Raw genomic sequence first — 19,816 nt, forward strand, 5'->3', positions numbered from 1 at the left:
AGTCTCCTAAATCCTCTTTGGGAATCAGCCTGTGATATTCACTTCTAATAGATATTGCTATATCATATGCAGGGGATTAAAATCACCCCATTTATGAGCCTATATAAATAAAGAATCAGACTTTCCACCTCCTTGAGCTACTGTGCTCCATCCCTGATTCCAGATGAAATTTTTACACTCCTTTCCTCTCTGTGCCATAATTGCCTCTTTGTCTAAACATGCTTCATTTTGGAATTCCTCTTGCTTACATTCCTAATATGTGTGGTTCAAGGTACTCGCTGACTGATTTATGCTAGGCTTGTGTGGCTCCCTTGGAAATGGAGCAGAACACATTCCATCCACCTGCGTAATAAAACCAGCTGGTTCAGGGTGGGAGCACTCAAACTGCAGCAGAAACAAAATTCACCTAAGTTTTGACTCAGTTATCTGTCTCTCTATCAACTCTTCTGATTGTCTGTAGTATTAAAATCATGCCTAGGGAGCAAGCCCTTACGAAAAAAGATAAAGTCTCTAATTATGCTGTTTATTCTAATTGTTCTGTTATTTCTGTGTCACTGCCAGCGCCAGGTACTGGGGTGAAGGAAAATGCTTTTTCTGCATTTCTAAACAAGTATTTTGATAAGAGCACAGCCCTTTTAATATGATCCTAACATTCAGAAAGTTTTAATATCAGTAAAACTCTCTGGGCTCCTTCTGGAATCACTGAATCACAGAGTGGTTTGTGTTGGAAGGAACATTTAACAGTCATCTAATTCTACACCCCTGCCATGGGCAGACACATCTTCCACCATACAAGATTGGTCAGAGCCTTGCAGTCCTGACCTTGAATGTTTCTAAGGATGAGGCATCCACCACCTATGTGGGCAGCCTGTGCCAGTGTCTCACCACCCTCACTGTAAAAAACTTTCTACCTACTCTAAATCTACCCATTTTTAATTTAGATCCATTACCCCTTTTCCCATTGCTGCAGGCCTTACTCAAGTCTGTCCCCATCTTTCTTATAAGCCACTTTTAAGTTCTGAAAGACTGCAATAAGGTTTGTTCTTTGCCTCTTTCCATCAGTTCTACAGGCAGTGTAATTCTTTTTTTTTATCACTGGAGGTAACATTTTATATGAGAATAAATTTAGCCAGTTTGGTGGTAAATTAATCTACAATCCAAAGCTCAGGTAAGTAATTTCATTAATGAGATTTGATTTGGATCCCCTATTCACAGCTGTATCAACCCTATGGTATGCAAAGAGGGAAAGAGTTAGTTTGGCTAGGAAAATCAGGAATTCTGCAGTGGTTAGAGGAATAAACCTAACAGTCACCCCATGCTTTTCCCTGCTCAGCAGTTTCACATCACTAATAGTTCACTTGTGGCTGCTTGTGAAGTGAGAAAACAGAATAAACCTCAGCCCAACACTATTTCTTATCCTCTGTCAACTACTCTGCTGTACCCACATTGAAGATGCCTGTTCCCTTGTGTTTGTTCATTTGTGCTCATCTCTTCCAAACAGGAGTTAAGCTTTCGTAGCGTAACAGTAATAAGGCAGCTTAAATAGCAACTTCTCAGCTGTGTTTGGTGCACACTGTGCTGCGGGAGATTAAAAAGAAAATCAGAAAGTGCATGATGGAGATTAAGATGGTTTTGAATTGCTGCATAGAAGACTGAGTCCCCTTTGTGCCTCTTATTTGCTGTTTGAAGTACTGTTACTTAAGCTCAGCGTTAGGGGGGAATGAAAAAAAAAGTCTTCCTGAGAGGATGTGAGAAGCCATTTCAAAAGATGATGCCCCTCCAGTAAATAAAGCACAAATGTTTGGGGTCCGCACTGAAATGGTGGATGAGATGGAGTTTCACCCACAAGAAAACTTGTTTAACCAGGAGGCTTTCAAATCTCCTGGCTGAGATAAAGAAGATCAAAGTGTTTAAACACGGGTATCCACTACTGAGGAAAATTTAGTGCTGGCAACAGACAGCAGCTGCAGTGGAGCTGGTGTGTCTAAACTCACAGCGGGGGACTAATTGCTCCTATGGATATAGGTTTGCTTTAAAAACCAGGTCTGAAGGATCGTCATTCTCATTCAGAATGATGGAGATCTATTGATAAGAAGTAAAATACCAATCTACACTCCACAGCAGCAGGAGGGATATAGTCCTGGGAGCTGAGCAAGAGGGATGCATGAGGATCCTCTGCTTTTATTCAACTTCTATTGTGCGGGGAAAGATCCCATCAATTTACTTGAGATGATAACATTAGCTTGACACTCTCCTTGCAAATTAAATGTGGAAGAGTAGCTGAAGTCAAAACTTAATGTCATTTGTACAACATATTGTCCTGAGAGGTAGCTTGGATCGGGATACTTTTGCCATTAGAGAATTACAAATTTTCTATAGAAGCAGAAATGTTATTTTTATACAATTTATTAGCTGGGCAGGGATGGGATGGTAGAAAGGCTGATTAGAAAAAATAATTCAGTGAACTATTCCTGAATTCAGTGAATTTTTCCTGGTACAAGCACAGTTGTAAAAATATTTGTGACAAGTCAGGTGGAGGGGCTGTTATGGCATCTGATTAAACAGGTTCCTTCTTGCTGTCCCAGCACATGAAAAAATGTGTGCTCCTGTTTAATTAAGGGGTTACATAGAAAGAAGGTCCGAATTGAGGGTTAGTGATGGGGCTTTTCTCATGGCACAGGAACTAAGTGGAATTTTTGCATTTGAGTGTGAATATTGTGAGGTTTGAGTTCTTCTGAATACCCATTTTTAATTTATTTTAAGGGAAATTAAGAAAAATGCTGCAATTTTTATTTACAGAATCTTCCTTACAAGGTGTCATCAGAGATACTCAGTAAGAAATAAAGGCAGCTCAGCCACCCCAGTCTTTCCAGTTGAGAAGGAGAGACATCCTGGCTCTGGGAGGAAATTAAATGCTCCTGTGCTTGAGTCACTACAGTACAGTACACTATACCAATCTAGCTCCAGCTGTTCAGCCCTCATGTGCTGTTTGTAGTTATTTGGAGAACAGAAAATCTCACTATGTGCATATATATGTGCATGTGTGTATGTACATATATGTAGATACATTTGTTTGTGTGTGTGTGTGTCCAGCCACATAAATAAATGTTAAGGATTTGACCTTTTTTAATACCACCCCATTCTTGCAATTTTCCAGAAGTATCTAAATTATTCACCCTGGGTTTTCAGAATACACTAAGTAGGCAGCAAAGGGCATTCAGAGGCTACCGACTTCTCCTGTCATCACAAATGAAAGCCTTTTCATAGCTCTAACCTTGATTGCTCCCTTGCAGTAGACTCCTGTTAAAGCCATTCAGATGTCAATATGCTGCCTGAATACATGAGGTAAATTCTTCCATGGTTTCCAGAGAGGGCATCACAGCATGCCTACATTTGCCTCAGCATGAGGGCCAGCAGGACAGCCTACCAAGCACACAGCAACAGGGTAGACATAATGTGTTGTGGGCTGCAGAGGTAGAATACAGCTATGAATGTATCCTCTGATGAATTAAAGGTTTGATTCATTTGGGATGTCCCAGGACATCCAACCTGGCCTTTCTTTACTGATTTGGAAAGGTGCAGGTCTTCCTTAAGTGACGTGTCTGACCCGCCAGCCCAGAAGATGCCTGACATAGGTGGTGACATCTCTCAGGGTCAGAAGCACACTTGGTCAGACACCTGTAAACCACTGCCCATACCCCGTTAGGCCTGTCAAGTCTTGGGGTGTGATCACATTGAGCTGGAGGGAGAGGCACAGGAGCAGGAATCACAAGTCCCTGTACAATCCACCAGGAGTGTTTCCCTTTCTCAGCACCCTCCCTAGCAGTGTTACAGCACCAGGAAGGGAGGAGTGAAGGGCAAGGAGCACATCCTCCCAACACAGAAGCACTCAGATTCAGGAGCAGTGTCCTTGCCCTCTGTTCACATTGTATTGTTCTTATTAATGCAACTATCTGACCCACTACCTGTTGGTCCACTCTAGAAGCAATATAATTTTTTAATTTCTGAGAAAACAGCTTTTAAAAATATGTTCAAATATTATTTAATGTCCATTTCAGGTATCAGTAATTTGATGCAATGGTTATACTGAGAGCTTTCACTTCGTACATCTTGTTAATCATTGGTGTCGCGTATTTTGTATTCTACCCTTAAGAAGTTTGCCACGACAGATTTTTCAGTGGATTTTTTGAGGTAAAAGTACTATCAGTGGCAAGTAGCATAAAAACTTTGCAGGGAATTCCCACTTTTCTTCAATATTTCCAAGCCAGAGGATGTCAAAGTTGAAATGTACAAATTACTTAGAAAATGACCAGATTGGATCTGTAAGGTGAGATGCAGCAGTATTCATAGTTTACAAGAAACATGGGGTCCAGATAGCTTAGTCCACAATTTCCAGTCTTTATTAGGGTCAAGTTTTCCATCTTTGAGCTCAATAGTTGTGCTTCTCTAAACTTCTCAATGTCAGCTTACCTACCCTCTGGCAAAAAAAAATAGAGGCAGCAATTACCCATCCTTTGAAAGCTTTGGAAGGGTTTTGGATTAGATCAGCAGTGGATAAAGGGGAAGACAATTCCTTCCATTTAACAGCTTTAACGAAAAGTGTATTTATGGTCAAATTACGTTTTATTGCTGGTCAAGGCTCTGCTGAAAGACCTGAAGCCTCTACAGAATCAAGGAACAATTACAGAAACATCTGTTGTGAACTGGGCAACATACTGGAATACTTTTCTAGGCAATACAAAAACTCTTTCTTTTACAATGACATTTTAAATACGCAGTTCAAATAGGCCAGAAGAAATGTTTTTACTTATTAAATGAACTCAACCCACAGATAAAGAAGTAGCTGAAAAATGATCCAGAAGCTAGAGAAGACTTTTTTTCCACAGTAGACCTGGAAAGTATTTATTTTGGCTATGCTATTGCATAAAAGGCATATTTTAATGCTTTGAATTTTGCTATATGCATTATGAGCATGTCAAAGCAAATTTTGAAGTACAATCCAAAAAAAGGTTTTGCATGTGCAAGAATGATGGCTTTCTAAAATGTTTACAAGCCTTGATCAGATGAATATTGAATCCTATAATGTTTTGGGTTGGAAGGAACCATAAAGATTGTCTAGTTCCAACCTCCTTGCCATGGCAGGGACACCCTACACTAGACCATGCTGCTCTAAACCCCATCCAGTTTGACTTGGAACACTTCCAAGGAGGAGGAATCCACAACTTCTCTGGACAGCATGTTCCAGTGCCTCATAGTATGGTGTGTTAATTTTAAACTCTGCAAATAGAGGACCAAGTTTTCAGTGAGAGAGAAGTTGTTGCCTTTTGATACAATTTCTTTGTCCACCTGAAATCTAAGTTCACTGAGTGAAACTTGCACAATTGAAGCAGCTCAATCAAGGTTGCAACTTTGCAGGCTGATGGAAATGCCCTGTTTCTTTGCTCCAGTTGACCAGAAGAGGATATTTTGTCCTTGAGTTCTCCTGGCTTGATAAAATAAGTTATTTACCAAATTTTTTATTATGGTGTATTGCAATATTTTGAACAGTGTCATTACTGAAATGCTGCTCAGCCTTTGTCAGTGCAGCATTAAAATTAATGACTGGTGGAGCAGTTATTCATTTACACTGAGAAAACATATCTTGGGGTGAGACTCGCTGACTGGTAACTCATTCAACTAAAACTACACATGTAACTTAGTCTAGGCCATAGCTCTTTACCTTCTATTATACAGATGTTTGAGGTTAGCTGGATACATCTCTGATGACCAAAGCATATGCAAGAAAATGAGACTTAGGTATGGCACAGTTAAAACTAGAACATGAAAGCTAATTTTTCACACAAAGCATATCTGGTGATCTTCCTTCAAGTGAGAAAGAAGAGCTTGGTATGCAAAGAGCACAGCGCTGCAATTCATTGATGAACAATAAAATGTAATTCTTCTGCGATGCATTCAACATCCTTTACTTGTGTTATCATTTCCTAGAAGTCCAATTTTTCACTTGAAATTACTACACACCAAGAAAATTATCTTATTTCTGAGAAGCCTCCAAAGCCTCCACTGTGCAACCTTTTTTTAACTTCTTCTATAAGCTACTTAAAAAACAGCTTCACCCTTCTTAAAGGAAAAAAACCCAAAACCAGAAAATAACAACCAAACAAAGAAAACATAAGAGATAAAATACAGTGAAATGGCCTTTACAGCAGAACTGGAACAGACTGGGATGTGAAAAACACCCACTGCACTGGGGCACCATTCTGGCTGTTGAAGTTCAAAATTGCACAATTCCCTGGGCAGTTTGTTCTAGTGCCAGACAACTCTTTCAATGAAGGGATTTTCCCTGATATTCAATCTAAACCTCCCCTGGCGCAATTTCCTCTTGTCCTGTTGCTTGTTACCTGGGAAAAGAGACCAATCCACACCTTGCTAATACCTCCTTACAGGGAGTTGTAGAGAATGAAAAAAGGTTATGGTGGTGGTTGGGCTTCAGTCACTGCAAAGCAAAATGCCATCTTACAGAAGGGTGTCCTTTGGCTCTGCATAACCCAAATAGATTCTCTTCTGCTTTCATTTGCTGCCTTTTGGAACATGCCTATGATCTCCAAACACATCAGCCATGCCTTTCTGTTCTCCATGGGGGAACAAAATAATGAGATGTTGTCCTGTGAGCAGGGCTTCATTTGGTAGGATGATTTTCAGCTCATTTCTGCTTGTCCTGTCTCCGCTTCCTGCCTCGCTCCACTTAGTCGCTGTGTCAGCGTCATCTCTTGCAGCACAGGATGATAATGGAAAAGGAGCTGGAGAGAAATGTGCAGCACAGACACAATCAGAAGCAGCAGACACCAGTATATGCAGGCATATATGTATTTACTCCTGGTCCTTAGCGTCTCCAGTTCATTAGACTGTCCCCATTCAGCCACAGCTCTCTGAGGGAACACTTGACTTCAAGCACATGTTGAAGCTCTGCTGTCCCCGGTGAGACTTAAACCTGTACTTAATGGTAAATGTCTGCTAAAAGAATTATTTGCAGTTGGAGCATGTTTCCTACCTGAAAATGTGTAACTGCTTTGTGGATTCTCCTATCAGGAGCAAAGATGGGGACTAAAGTTCTCTTGGCCAGAAAAGCCAGTTAGTATGAATGTCCTAGGTGAGGATATGTCCATGACCTTTCCTTACCCTCCCACTGGCAGCCAAGCAGCCAGGCCATCTATGACCATTTCTGGTGTCTTTGAGGTTGGCACTAATTGCTGTCTCAGGAAAAGCATTTTCTTGCAAGGTGGGCCCTGTCATTAAGAACTCAGTTGATACCACAGTAATTCAGGGGCACCTCACCTACTGTGAGTTAATCAAAGCAGGACACCAGCTAGGAAAATCTCTGCTCTTTCCAGCTCTGAACACTGCTTAGACCCTCCAGTTGCTTTTTTAATATATGATACATTTGAGGGTCTGAAAAACCCCCAAGCAGGCAAACTCCAAAGCAATCCAACCATCAAAAGTCTGGACTAAAGAGCACAGGTGGCAAGAAATTTGTCTTTCCTTGTGTGTGAAGATGCCTTGTTTTCACAACACTTCTAATGAAAGCATTTTTATTTTTGGATGCTCTTTAGGGTAAAACGTAATACATCAAAATAAATCATTGCATCGTATGCCTGTTACAAATGAAAGCTGATGCACCAAATGTCAGGGTTGCTTGCTTTGATGAATCAATGAATATTGACAGTTTTGCTAACTGTGGAAGAAAGAAATGGCAGTGAAGGGGAAATGTTGACTTGATACAAATATATAAGTATATTAATTAAATTTCAATAAGATCATACAGATTTTGCAATAATATTGTTTCAAATAAGGCAAACTGTCTCCTTGTGCTTTAATAGAGAAACAGTGTATCTTTTCCCTTCCCATATTTTCACTTACTAAATAAATTCAGCAATCACCATCTTTGAAAAGGCATTCATTTCAGCTGTTGTGGAAAAAACTTCTGATCAGACCAAGAACATTGGCTTCAAGGCCACTCTCCTTCCTGTGAGACAGGGAGTATCTGTGTGATAAATTACCTGTGGGTGAATGCTAAGTCTTTAATGAGAAAAACCATGCTCTGTTGGATTCAACCTTTCATGTGAAAGCTGTTTGGGACCTTACCTAAAAGAATGTGCTAATCAAGAGAAAAGCATAACTACTGCCTTGTCAACGGACACAAATGAATAAGCCTGGTTAAAATGGGGTTGAAATGAACTCAGAAAAAAAAACCCAAAAAAGAGTTTTTCTGTGCTGTTTTCTGAGAGCTTGCTTTACACTGCACAGTGATTTATGGCAATTGGAATCTCACTATTTCTGCAATTAATATTAGTGGGTGCTTCCTATTCAGAGGAATGTTAATCATAATAATGCAAATGGAAGTATTATTGGAGCTATGCTTCAGAGTTCATATTTCATATTGAGCCGAAGGTTCAGTACCCAGCATCATTCTCAATGGAGCATTCACATTGTATGGATAGATAGATGTGCACCAAAGGTAAAATAACTGAATTAATATAAGCCACAATAATATGCCTGGCATATAGCTTCCCATTTTCCCATTTTGCTGTAAGGATCTGATTTTCAGGCTTTTTAAACCAATAATAAATTATAGCAATGCACTGTTAATTACACCTTACAGAAGTGGTGTATAGTATAAATTGCACTGGTGATGGACTTAGATTAAGTTTCTCATGCTTATTTTTAGCAAGTCAAAGGCAATTCATTTCCAACTGGGCCATGTTTAAAAGTTTGGAGTGAAAAAACTGTGTAATTATTTCCTAATAGAAAGAGAATATTGGTGACAATATTTTATCCTATATATCTTCTTGCATTAAATATATTCATGGGAAAGGAAGAAGCAAGAACACACATTAATTTGGACATGCGTTTAAAAGATATAATGAGTATTTACAAATTCTGCTCCTGCAAATATTTTCTAAATTGTCTTCTTCACATTGTTACCTCCCTCTGTGCTCCCTTAGATAATTTCTTAGCTTGTGATTGGTTTCTTTATGATTGCTGATGCTTCTGGAAATATTTGGTCCCTGTCCTTTTTCATTCTTTTTCTTCCTTTACTTTCCTTTTTTTTTTTTTTTTTTTTTTTTTTCTTTTTTTAGTGGGGGTAGAAGGGTTTTATTGGTCTGTTTTTCTCCCCATGGGTTTTGATTTATAAAGAGGGTGAGTGGGAAGAGGGGATAATAGCAACATTTTAAATAAGTCCTGCTGGCTTTTATTAAAAAAACACATAAGCTTCAAGCTTTTGAAAATAATTCAGAGCTCATTCAGAAACATCAATTAATATTTCAGAAAATACATTACCCACATAAATAAATCAATGCTATACATGCCTTTTTGCTGTAGCAGAAAGGTGTTTTTAATTTTCATCCAAAAGGTATGTAACTACCATATTAAAATTGTTTATCAGGAGCTGACTGTGGAGGATGCTGTGCATGTAGTCAGTAGGACCCTCCTTTTTAGGGAACACAGAACCATGACTGGAGCTGAAATGTCCATCACATGACATAATTATACTCTTGATAGGAAAGGAAAGAAGTTCTTAGGTGGGGAGCACATTTTAGACTTTGTGGGTCTGTATTCAAATCCAGTATAAACATCCTGTATAGCATCAAGGAAAGCATTTTGGTCCAGGACTTCAGGAATATCTCAAACTCAGCTGAGTGAGAAAGAGATGCCCAAATAACTTTAAAGACCAGATCAAACAGGTACTGCTATAAGACTTATTCTGTATCCTGTGGTCTGGATTAGGCAGTTATATGTTCTGAATACCTGAGTCTCACCTTTCTAAATCACTTTATGTTATTTGAGCCTGTTCTTTCAAAATGGCATTCAGGTCATGATATAAATACAAATGTACTGACGTTTAGGGATTTGTATTGTTTTGGTTGGATTGGGTTTGGTTGGTTGGTTATTTTTTTGTTTAAGAGATGAAATCAGTTTGATGCTGCATTTGATGGGTCATCCCAGAGATATACATGTAGGCATGTCACAGTAACTTTCAGAAGACAGGTGTAAATGCAAGAGCAACCTTAAACCCTCAGTTTCTAACCATGATTGCTAAAGTAGCAGAGAAGACCACTTCCTTATATTTTCTGTGCTGGAGCTTATTCTCCAAAGTGGGAATAATAATACTTCCCTGCCTTGACAAACAGTTTTAAAATACTTCTACTGAAAATCAGGAGTAGTGTAGGTATTATGGTGACTGAGGGGATCCTAAGTCTACAAGAGTCCTGAGAGAGGAAAGTGAACAATTTAATCTCACTACCTCCTCATTTCCAGGTCTCACAGAAAAGCATTCTGGTGAGTGATGGCCTCTTCTGCTTTTGTTTTCTTCTATTTGAAGTGAGCATCAACAAGAGAGGATACTCAGAAAATTAATTCAGATTGGCTTAGATAAGGACTCTGTGATGTTGATTAAAAACCATCTACAGGGCCATTAGTGAAGTGAGATAATAAATGAAAATGTGTTGAATCACGTTAGTTTTCTAGCGGGGGAACATCAGGGAGCAGTCCTGAGTCCAGTCTTCTTTAAATATCTTCATTCATTAGCCAGAGGACAGGAGAAGAGTACATGTTAATTGAAATCACAAATGATCCAAATTGGGAGGCACTGCATAAATCAGCAAAAATAGAGAGACTAGAAACCTTAGGCAGGAAATGACAAAATGAGATGCGGCTTTGAAAAATGCATGTGGAGGAGAAATAATCTGTACAAGAACACAATCAGCAGCAAGGAGTGTTCTTGAAGAAGCAGAATTAATTGGAAGAAAACAAAGGATGTGGACCATGGAGTGAAGGGCAATGGAGTAGCAGAGCAGCTATTTAAAGGTGACCTTTGTACCTTTTCAATAGACAGCTTGGATTCAAATTAATTTGCAATTGGCAAGATTCAAAGGTCAATGTAGTTTTGGACCATATATGCAGAAAGAAGCTGCCAAAGAAAGACATGGAATCCCACTTCCCTAACAGTATGCTACCATATCACTCAGCCTTCTATTTTTTTTTCCAATTCTTCAAGACCTTGTGCACCAGACTGAATGTAAAATAGATGCATATCTAACAAAGTGGGTAGCCTGTGAGAGCTGATGTGTCTGACAAATGTGGCTTTCAGTGAAACTACACACACCCTCTTTCTGTGTTCTCTGCCTTCCCAGTCTATATGGGACGTGGTCTCCCTGAGACAAGGAAAGGAGCTAAGAAAAGGAACTTGAGACTAACTAGCTAATGAGAGGCAGAAGAAGAGCCCCAGTGCTGCTCTACACTTTCGTTGAACCTCCCACTTGTAGTGTGGTAGGTTTGTGACACACACATCATTAAATTTGGACTCTTCGATACCACACACAATTCACAGGATAGTTTACTGATTGTGAGAGTGGAAACAGAAAGATCAGATCATCTGTGGAAGATCTGAGCCATTTCTCTCCAACAAAGGAAGAGAACAAACTAGATATTTGGGATAACCATATAAACTAAAAAAAATATATATTTTTATTTTTACCTTCTGAAGCCTGCGAAAACACAGAAGAGGAAAGGAACAACTACTGTGTTAATTGGAAACTCTTGAACCTCCAGTAGAGGAACTGATGAATTACTCTTTTGGCTTGCCAAAAAAAGGATGTGGATGTTTGCACAGTTGGTCAAGGACAGGCACCAATTCTGAGTGCTGTATAAAAAACCTTAGTTTGTATTTAACAAATGCATTTCTTTCTATGAGCTAACTAAGCATACCCTAGTAGTGCTGATGTGATATTACAGCAGGAACCACGTATGTATAGATGACTGTTTTAGATACCCTGTATAACAGTAAGTAGTTGTTTTAATTTCTTTTTCTATAGCAAATAAGTTAAAAATCACTGAACAAAACACTGATTTTTTCTTATGTCTGTATATTTTTCAGGTAGACTGAGAATAACACGTCTATGTTAAAACAGTATCCTACAAGAAGCATTTGATGGATTGTTCCTAGATATTTCTTAGAAGGCAACTACCAAAAGTGAGTACTAATTTCAGTACCTGGGATGTTTTAAACATGTTTTGTTGTTTAAAATAAAATTATGATATTTGTAATGTTTCTTGAGGAGATTTCCCTAACTGGAGTAATGAGGAATTTCACTAATTTCTCTAGAACTGGTCGATTGTTGACCCATGTCTATTTTTATTAGCTGACAAGGATAATTTGCATCACAGTCTCAGTCATGGATTCATTTCTGCTGTGCCAGGCACTCTAGAAACAGACATTCTCTACATGAAATTACGTCTTAGTAGAAGTCAAGAGCTATGGATAGTGACACACAGACGAGACCTCTGGATGTGATAAGAAAGTGCTGGTCAGTATGACAGGCAATGCTAATAGCACACTTGCAACCTAGTCCTTGTCAGAGAATTTTAGATGTTGCTGCAGAGAAAGAAAGTCACTAGCAAGGTAATTTTATATCTGTTTATGGAGATCAGCATGAAAGAAAATACAAAAGCACTCATTTGAAAATCCAGTGCATAGATCATGGAAAATACATGGGTTGATTGGATGCAGACAGCCTAGTTTTGATAGAAATGGGGAAGGAAACTCAATGCTATATCTGGAAAAATGGCCTTTGTATCCAGGGAATATCATCAGAGCAAATTTACACTTGTGATGTAAGTGAAAGAAAGGAATTCTGCAGAAATTGACATGTTTAAAGATAAGGTCTGAGATAAGAGATTTACCTAGATGGGTAGAGAGCAAGCAAAGGCATTATTTGAAGTATGATACACAAAACATACTTTGAATGTATGTGAGCTTCAGTGTAACTGGGAAGTGACATCTGGAGTGGACAGGAATATGAGTTGAAGATGATATCAAGGTTACAGGATAGTGGCATTGTCCACAGTGATCTAGAGGAAAGGTTGCTTGGAGATCATTGCTGGGACATGTCAAGCAAGCTGGGGCTATTCAGTAGACAGAACATTACAGGGAAATGGTAGAGAAGCAGAAGCATGAATCAACGAATTGTGGAATATTTGATGCTGGCAGGGACCACTGGAGATTGTCTAGTTGCCTTTCAAATCAAAACACACTTTCTTGGAGAATGTTGCTGAGGGGTGATATTTAAGAACTTTTCACCTAGAACTGAAGAGCTGGGTCACCTGTGGCTCTTGCCATATAAAGAAGCAGCAAATGTTCACCTCAGCCTGGGAATCTTGATACGAGTGATGAGTGGAGAGAAAGAAATGTCTGTTAATATTAAAACTACAAGTACAGTAGGAGGAGTTCTAAAAGTCAAAGCCATGAATATAAAGTGATATTTAAATTAAATTAATGCAGAATTATGTGTACTTGCAAGACAGAATGAAAGTGATTAGTGAACACCAGTGCTTTAATCACCAGCACTACACAGATACTGGCATAAGAAAGAAGAGGCAGTTCCCAAAGCATGAAAATTTTGCCTACGAGTCATGTCCTGGACTTTGTTCATTACTCCTTAGGGAGAAACCATGTACTCCTATAAGGAATTAAATTGCCTTTTTTTTTTTTTCTTTTCCATAATCTTAGAATCATAGGAAGGTTTGGTTTGGAAGAGACCATAAATATCATTTAATTCCAATCCCCCCTGCCATGAGCAGGGAAGTATTAGGGCTGGTGTGAGCTGAAATGTTGTGTCTGTAGCAAGAGTTCAAAAAGTTAACCCCTGAGAAAGATCTCTCTGCAAGATGACTAGGCATAAAAAACAAAGAGAAAGAAAAAAGAAAAAAGAAAAAGAGAAAAAGTGTTTTCAAAGTCAAGGTTTCATAGTAAGTGGTAACAGTATAATGAGGTGACAGAAAGCTGAGTGGAGTAAGGAAAAGAAGAGGAAATCTCTAAAGTAAAACTTCTCAAATTTCTGGGAGTTGCTGCACATGACAAGCTCTCTATTAAGAGACAAAAATTTTAGAGGACATATCTAAATAGCTTTTTACTGAAGGTGAATTCTTACTCGTCAATGTAATCTGAAGACTTTTCATTACAAAATGCTACTCATTTCAAAATGCAGTTTTTTTACAACCATGATGCATTTTATAACCTTTTTGCTACCAGGAGATCTGAGTAGTGACATAAGGTCAAGAGTCAATAATAGAATCCAAATCAGTTATTTCCTGAGGAAACACAGTATTTTTCCCCAGTTATGTCCAACTGGATAGTGGAGTCAGTCATGCCAGCTATGTGGCACATTTTCCCCTCAAGGGGTCTTTCCAGAGCTGTTTCAAAGGTATGCCATACTAGCTGGTCCCATACTATCTGCGAAGTCTTGGAATTATAGAATGTTTGGGGATGGAAAGGACTTCAAAGATAATCTAATTCCAAACCCCCTTCCATGGGCAAGGATGCTTTTCACTAGACTAGGTTGCTCAAAACCCCATCCAACCTGGCCTTGAATGCTTCCAGTGATGGAGGAGTCACAGTTCTCTGGGCAGCTTTTGGCTGTGCCCCACCACTCTCACAGGAAATAATTTTTTATTAATACCCAATTTAAACCTGACCTCTGCCAGACTGAAGCCATTCCCTCTTGTCCTGTTCCTCCATGCCATTGTCAAAAGTCCTTCTTTCAGCTATTTTATAGCCCCCTTTAAGTTCTGGAAGGGGCTCTAAGGTCTCCCTGTAGCCTTCTCTTTTCCAGGCAGATCAACCCCAACTCCATCAGCCTGTCTCCACCGGAGAAGGTCTCCAGCCCTCTAAACACCTTTTTGTCCCTCTTCAATGCACACTGAAGATGAATATGAACAGTACGAATAACAGGGTCTGTTATTTTACTGTCTCATTAAAAGTAACAACATGCCTCAGGGGATATAGAGTGTTTCTCAGGAGCCACCAACATTAATCTGGAAAGAGGATGATTTTTGGAGCTGCTGTCCTCCTGCAGCTCTCAGTGGAAACTGTAGCTCATTGCTGATCAGACTGCTCTTATTCAGGTGAGGAAAGATGGCATTAGGTAGTTGGTATTTGGTACCCAGCTTGAAAACACTGATTGTTGTTGCTGACTGTCATGCTATTCTGCTGCAACCTGTGCACTCTTTTCCTTTCTATTTTCCTGTTAAACCATAAGGCAACTTTTATGTCTTTGGGGACTTTTGCAAGCACTTTACATTGATAAAGTTTTGGGAATAAGTTTTCGTAAAAATCCCCTTGTCTCAACAAATTAGAAACTGCTAAATAATGTGAATGTGTTTTCAAATTTCCTTAGGTCCCCTGTCTTCTTAGCCTTGATCAACCTGTCACCAGAACTGTGTGGCATGTCTTCTTGTTTACACTACAAATCCAAGATAAGCATCTTCAGCAACTGTATATTTATACAGCATCTAACACGTTGTGCTCATGATACACTCAAAGCCTCCAGGTGCTATAACCATAGAGATGTTGCATAATCCTAGGGATCTTGTAATTCTTCCCACAAGGCATCTTGTTTCAACCCACAATATAGAGAGACATCCTTCTAAAAGGTTCTATTTATTCAAATTAATGCCATGCAGTGTTAATTAAGCATTGATACTTATGTCTTATTCTCTGAGGTGCCAGATCATCATTTTTCTTAAATAACCCTGGAAGTTTGGCTCAAGGTACAGGAGGTATGATAGAAGAGCCTTGTCTTGGAGATGACTGGATTAATTATTTATTTAGTTAGTTATGTATTCATTTCCCTATTTATTTTTGCTGTCAAGTGCATCAGTTTCCCTAAACCTTTCTTCTTCCATTATTTAGCAGAGGAGGAACTGGAAAACAACAGCAAGGCTGTAATTAGCAACTTGACTGTGGAGTATGCAGCAGGTGGGGGATGGCTGTAGAAACCAGTATGAACTCAAAAGTTTATTACAAGAACTGTTTATACCTTGTCTGTCAATCATTTTCTCCCTGTTTAGATTTGCAAGTGAATTGCAGATGCATTTCTTGGACACATCAGATTCTGCTTTTCTTTTGCTTTGGTGAAGAAATCTATTTTCATCCTAGTTTTTTTCCTCCTATTGTCACACGCAAGAGATGTGATCTCACACCCTCCAAAGAACCGATACACAACAGCAAAGAGATAACAAAGATCTCATCATTACTCTGTTTGGAAAAAGAGAGAACTTCATAGCACGGGAATCGCCTTTAGCTGCAGATATAGTATATCTCAGAGAAATGGGGATACCTATTGCTCATCTCCTAGGTTTAACAAATACACCAAAATATCATAGCATTTTCCTTCTGAAAACCATGTGCTATGTGGACAGCATAATGACATAGGCTTAATCCACAGCCTGCAAGTGTGACAGCTTTTAGCCATACCCCCCACCTTCATGAAAAGGCTGAACCATCCCAATGTTCTGGCACAGTTTTACTGCTTTTATGATCTTACAGAGTTTCACTCAGGGCTTCTTTGTGTATCTCTGGATGATCTCATAATGTACTTTATAGACCTATCTAACAGTGCCATGCACGAGGCCCACACAGCTCGTGTGTGCTGCTGTCACAGCCAGTGACTACAAACAGCACAGGTGCTTCAGTGGGAGCTGTGCATCCTCAGTTCCCTCTCCATGCCTGCGTACCTTCCCCTTGCAGCAGATGTGTAGCTCCTGTAAGCACTGTGCCATTGTCCTAGAGCTGGTCAGAACCCCTCTGTGCCATGGCCAAAGCTCTGTAACACCCCTTACTTTGCAGCCCTGATTGAGCAGCACAGCCTGTGGTGCCACGTGCCACCACTGGGGACTGTGTGCAAGCCCTTGTTTGTCACCCACAGCCATGGAACAGAGAGCTAACTTATTGAGGACTCAAGGCAACTTTGCATCCAGGAATTATCATCTCAATTTTCTTTTCATAAAACCATAAATTCATAGACTAACAGAATGGTTTGGGTTGGAAGGCACCATGAAGACTGTCTAGTCTGTCTAGTTCCAACCCTGTGCTATGGGCTGGGACACCTTCCCCTAGACCAAGTGGTTCAAAGCCCCATCCAGCCTGGTCTTGAACACCTCCAGGGACGGAGGACCGACATCTTCACAGCCAGTGTCTCACTACTCTCATAGTGAAGAATTTCTTCCTGATACCTAATCTCACCCTGCCCTCTATCAGTCTGAATGATTTCCCCTTGTCCTGTCCTTCCACACCCTTGTCAAAAGTCCCTCTCCAACTCTGCTGTAGCCCATTTAGGCACTGGAAGATGCTTTTGCTTACTCATGATAGCTGAGGTAAATTCACTTGTTCATGGCAAAGCTTTCAAATTTTCCATCTGTGCCAATCGAGGCTTGTTTTAATTTACAGATTCTTGTTAGACATTGACTTTTAGGGTGAGGTGACAGTGGAGTGAGGGAGCAAAATTTGCTTTGGGGCACATAAGCATACTTTCCATTTTGCAGGAGAGCATGAAATGTTTCTGTATGAAAAAGCAGAGCTTTTTCATCCCATTTTAATGCTAATTTTGCAACTGTGTCTGACTATCCTCAACTCTGCTGCTGGGGAAGTTTGTATTTTGTGTACATTCTCACTGGGGTTAAGAAGCCCCTGCAGGTTGTCAGGCAAAACAAACAACAAAGTGAGTAGGGGCATTAATTTCTATGCAACAGGGTAATCTAAACAACAGAAGTATGGAAAAATAATTGAAAGTGAGTTACAGAATCTGTCTTCACCTGGTACAAGAAAGCACCCTTGAGTACTGTTGCTGTAAAACTGTTCAACATGTGTTTAGCTCCTGTGAGGAATCCTATTAAGCCCTACATTGAAGGACAGGCTTAAGTACAGAAGACAATTTAAAATATGCTTCCACAGGTGAGATTCTTCCCCAGTTCCATTTTCTTATAACAGCATAGTGTTGCCAGTGATAACAATGGACAGTCATCAATTTGGTAACTAGAGCAAATTTGCTCTATTGCTAATTTTTGAATAGTTTATTTTCTTATTTCTGCCAAGCAGACACAGCTGTTACCTGGTCTAGGCAGAGAAATAAGTTCTTTATTTTATCAGACTTAACCTGTAATCAGGAATGGTATAGTCTGACTGAGGTGAAACTACCATTCTGAACATGTGTAGTGCTAGTAATATTAGCGATATACATAAATACTATGTGTGTAGGTAACTCTTACACTGTTGGTATATTGCCAGTATATTAACCTAACATGGTATTGTTGGTAAAGGTAGCTACACTGGGTTTTAATAGAGATATCAGCACCTCTGAATTACAGGCCAGCTCAGAAAAGACAAGTTCCATGCAACCGTGCTCACGAGGATCTTCCAAATCTAGCTGGACCAACACACAAAAGTGCTTATGAGAACAGCAACCCAAGTACAGAGAATCCAAAGACTGGAGAAATGTTTTTCTGAGCTGGGCATCTGGCTCGAGGAGGATTGTTCATCCCTGCATGATAAAAACAATTTGTTTTCTTCAAGGATTACTAAATGCAAGATACTTATTGGGAGGGGCAGGCAGGTGCGTGCCTGAGGCATACACTCAGACCTACAGACCATTCAGTCCTTTTGAGAAAATAAAAATTAGCTTGGCCAACCTTATGCAGATTTGCTGTCCTGTTTGAGGCAAACATACAATTCACCTGCAATCCTCATTTTTTGCTGTCTGTGCCAGGGAACTGGCACTTTCATGTGTAATTACCAGGCATTAAGGAATAATTCTTCTGGCTGTCCCATCAAGGATGGCATAGAAGATACTCCCCAAGGAGCTTGCTTCTTCAACAGGCAAATGCCAAATATGCTGTTTATATTTACAGGATCTTAATTCACCCATATTAGACTGTGTATAAATGATGTGGCTCTGCTGGGAAGTGCTCAGCTGCAGAATTTGCTCCAAGGGCTGTTCCCAGTTAGACTCAGCCACACCCTGCCAGATGTTGGCAAAATATCCTTACTGTCCATAAAACATGTGCTCTGGAGTCACAGATGATGGACCTGATGAGGTGGAAGGATCTGAAAGGACATTTTAGCACTTCTGCACACTTCCTTATGAAGAAGACCATCTTTGACCCTGAGAGCCTGGGGACTGAGTTTCAAGCTGCCATTTATCAGGACAGTGGTTTTGAGTTTCTCTTTATTTTCTTAATTCTATTGCGGGTGTTTTTTTAAATTTTAATGATGTGACATTTGCCAGGGGAAACATTTTCAGCAATAAATCTCATCAGAATCTCCACCAAAATCTCATCTATTGCTTGACATTAATTTCAATCCTTTCCACTGCAGCTGTCTCCCTGCAGGTTTCATCTTTATGCTACAAGACAAGGATTTGCTCATCCTGCTCCACTGCTCTCAGAGCAGCCTCTGGGTATTAGATGGTAGTAGGACACAGGGAAAAGGTTTTTATTTTTGTAGTTAAATGCAGTGGCATAATTTTCACATTGTTGCCCTTTGTTTGATCTTTTGATTTCTTTAACCAATTCCAGACCATTCCTTGGTGATCTGTTAACACACTTACCCAACTATCAGAATTTCCATTTAATCTGGGAATAAATCCACTGGCAGAACTGTTTTTCCTGTTTTCAATTGCCCTGCTTATGTAGAGAGTCTACAACAGCCACTTCTGTTCCATTGGCTCTTGGAGAAGGGACACTGTCTCTCTCTATCTCACTGCACTGGCCAACCATGGTAAAAGCAAAAACCGTGTGTGCCATGACAAAAGCAAACAGCACATGTGCACTGACATGGTTTTCTCTTTAGACAAGAGAAGTGTGTAGCTGCAGCATTGAGCTCTCCAGAGAAGAAAGGAGGAGATCTGCTGTAGGGGGTCAAAGAGCTGATGACATCCTAAAAACCATCCTTCCAGGCATTATGCTGTTAACTTGTTTGGGAAATTAA

The 19,816-nt window shown here is 39.8% G+C and overlaps 1 protein-coding gene across 5 annotated transcripts in view; it reads left to right on the forward strand.

The window, feature by feature from the left end:
* TENM4 (teneurin transmembrane protein 4) overlaps positions 1–19,816 on the forward strand; it is a 590,588-nt gene that overhangs the window by 185,849 nt on the left and 384,923 nt on the right. For all 5 annotated transcript variants that reach the window (XM_054270092.1, XM_054270093.1, XM_054270094.1 and 2 more), the window contains exon 3: positions 11,933–12,028. The gene's annotated coding sequence lies outside the window, so the exon portion shown is untranslated. The remainder of the gene's footprint in view (positions 1–11,932; positions 12,029–19,816) is intronic.

This window comes from Melozone crissalis, unplaced genomic scaffold (genome assembly GCF_028551555.1).
Source record: "Melozone crissalis strain CALT ecotype California unplaced genomic scaffold, PUWL_Pcris_2 ptg000008l_1, whole genome shotgun sequence".
Classification (NCBI taxonomy): Eukaryota; Metazoa; Chordata; class Aves; order Passeriformes; family Passerellidae; genus Melozone; species Melozone crissalis.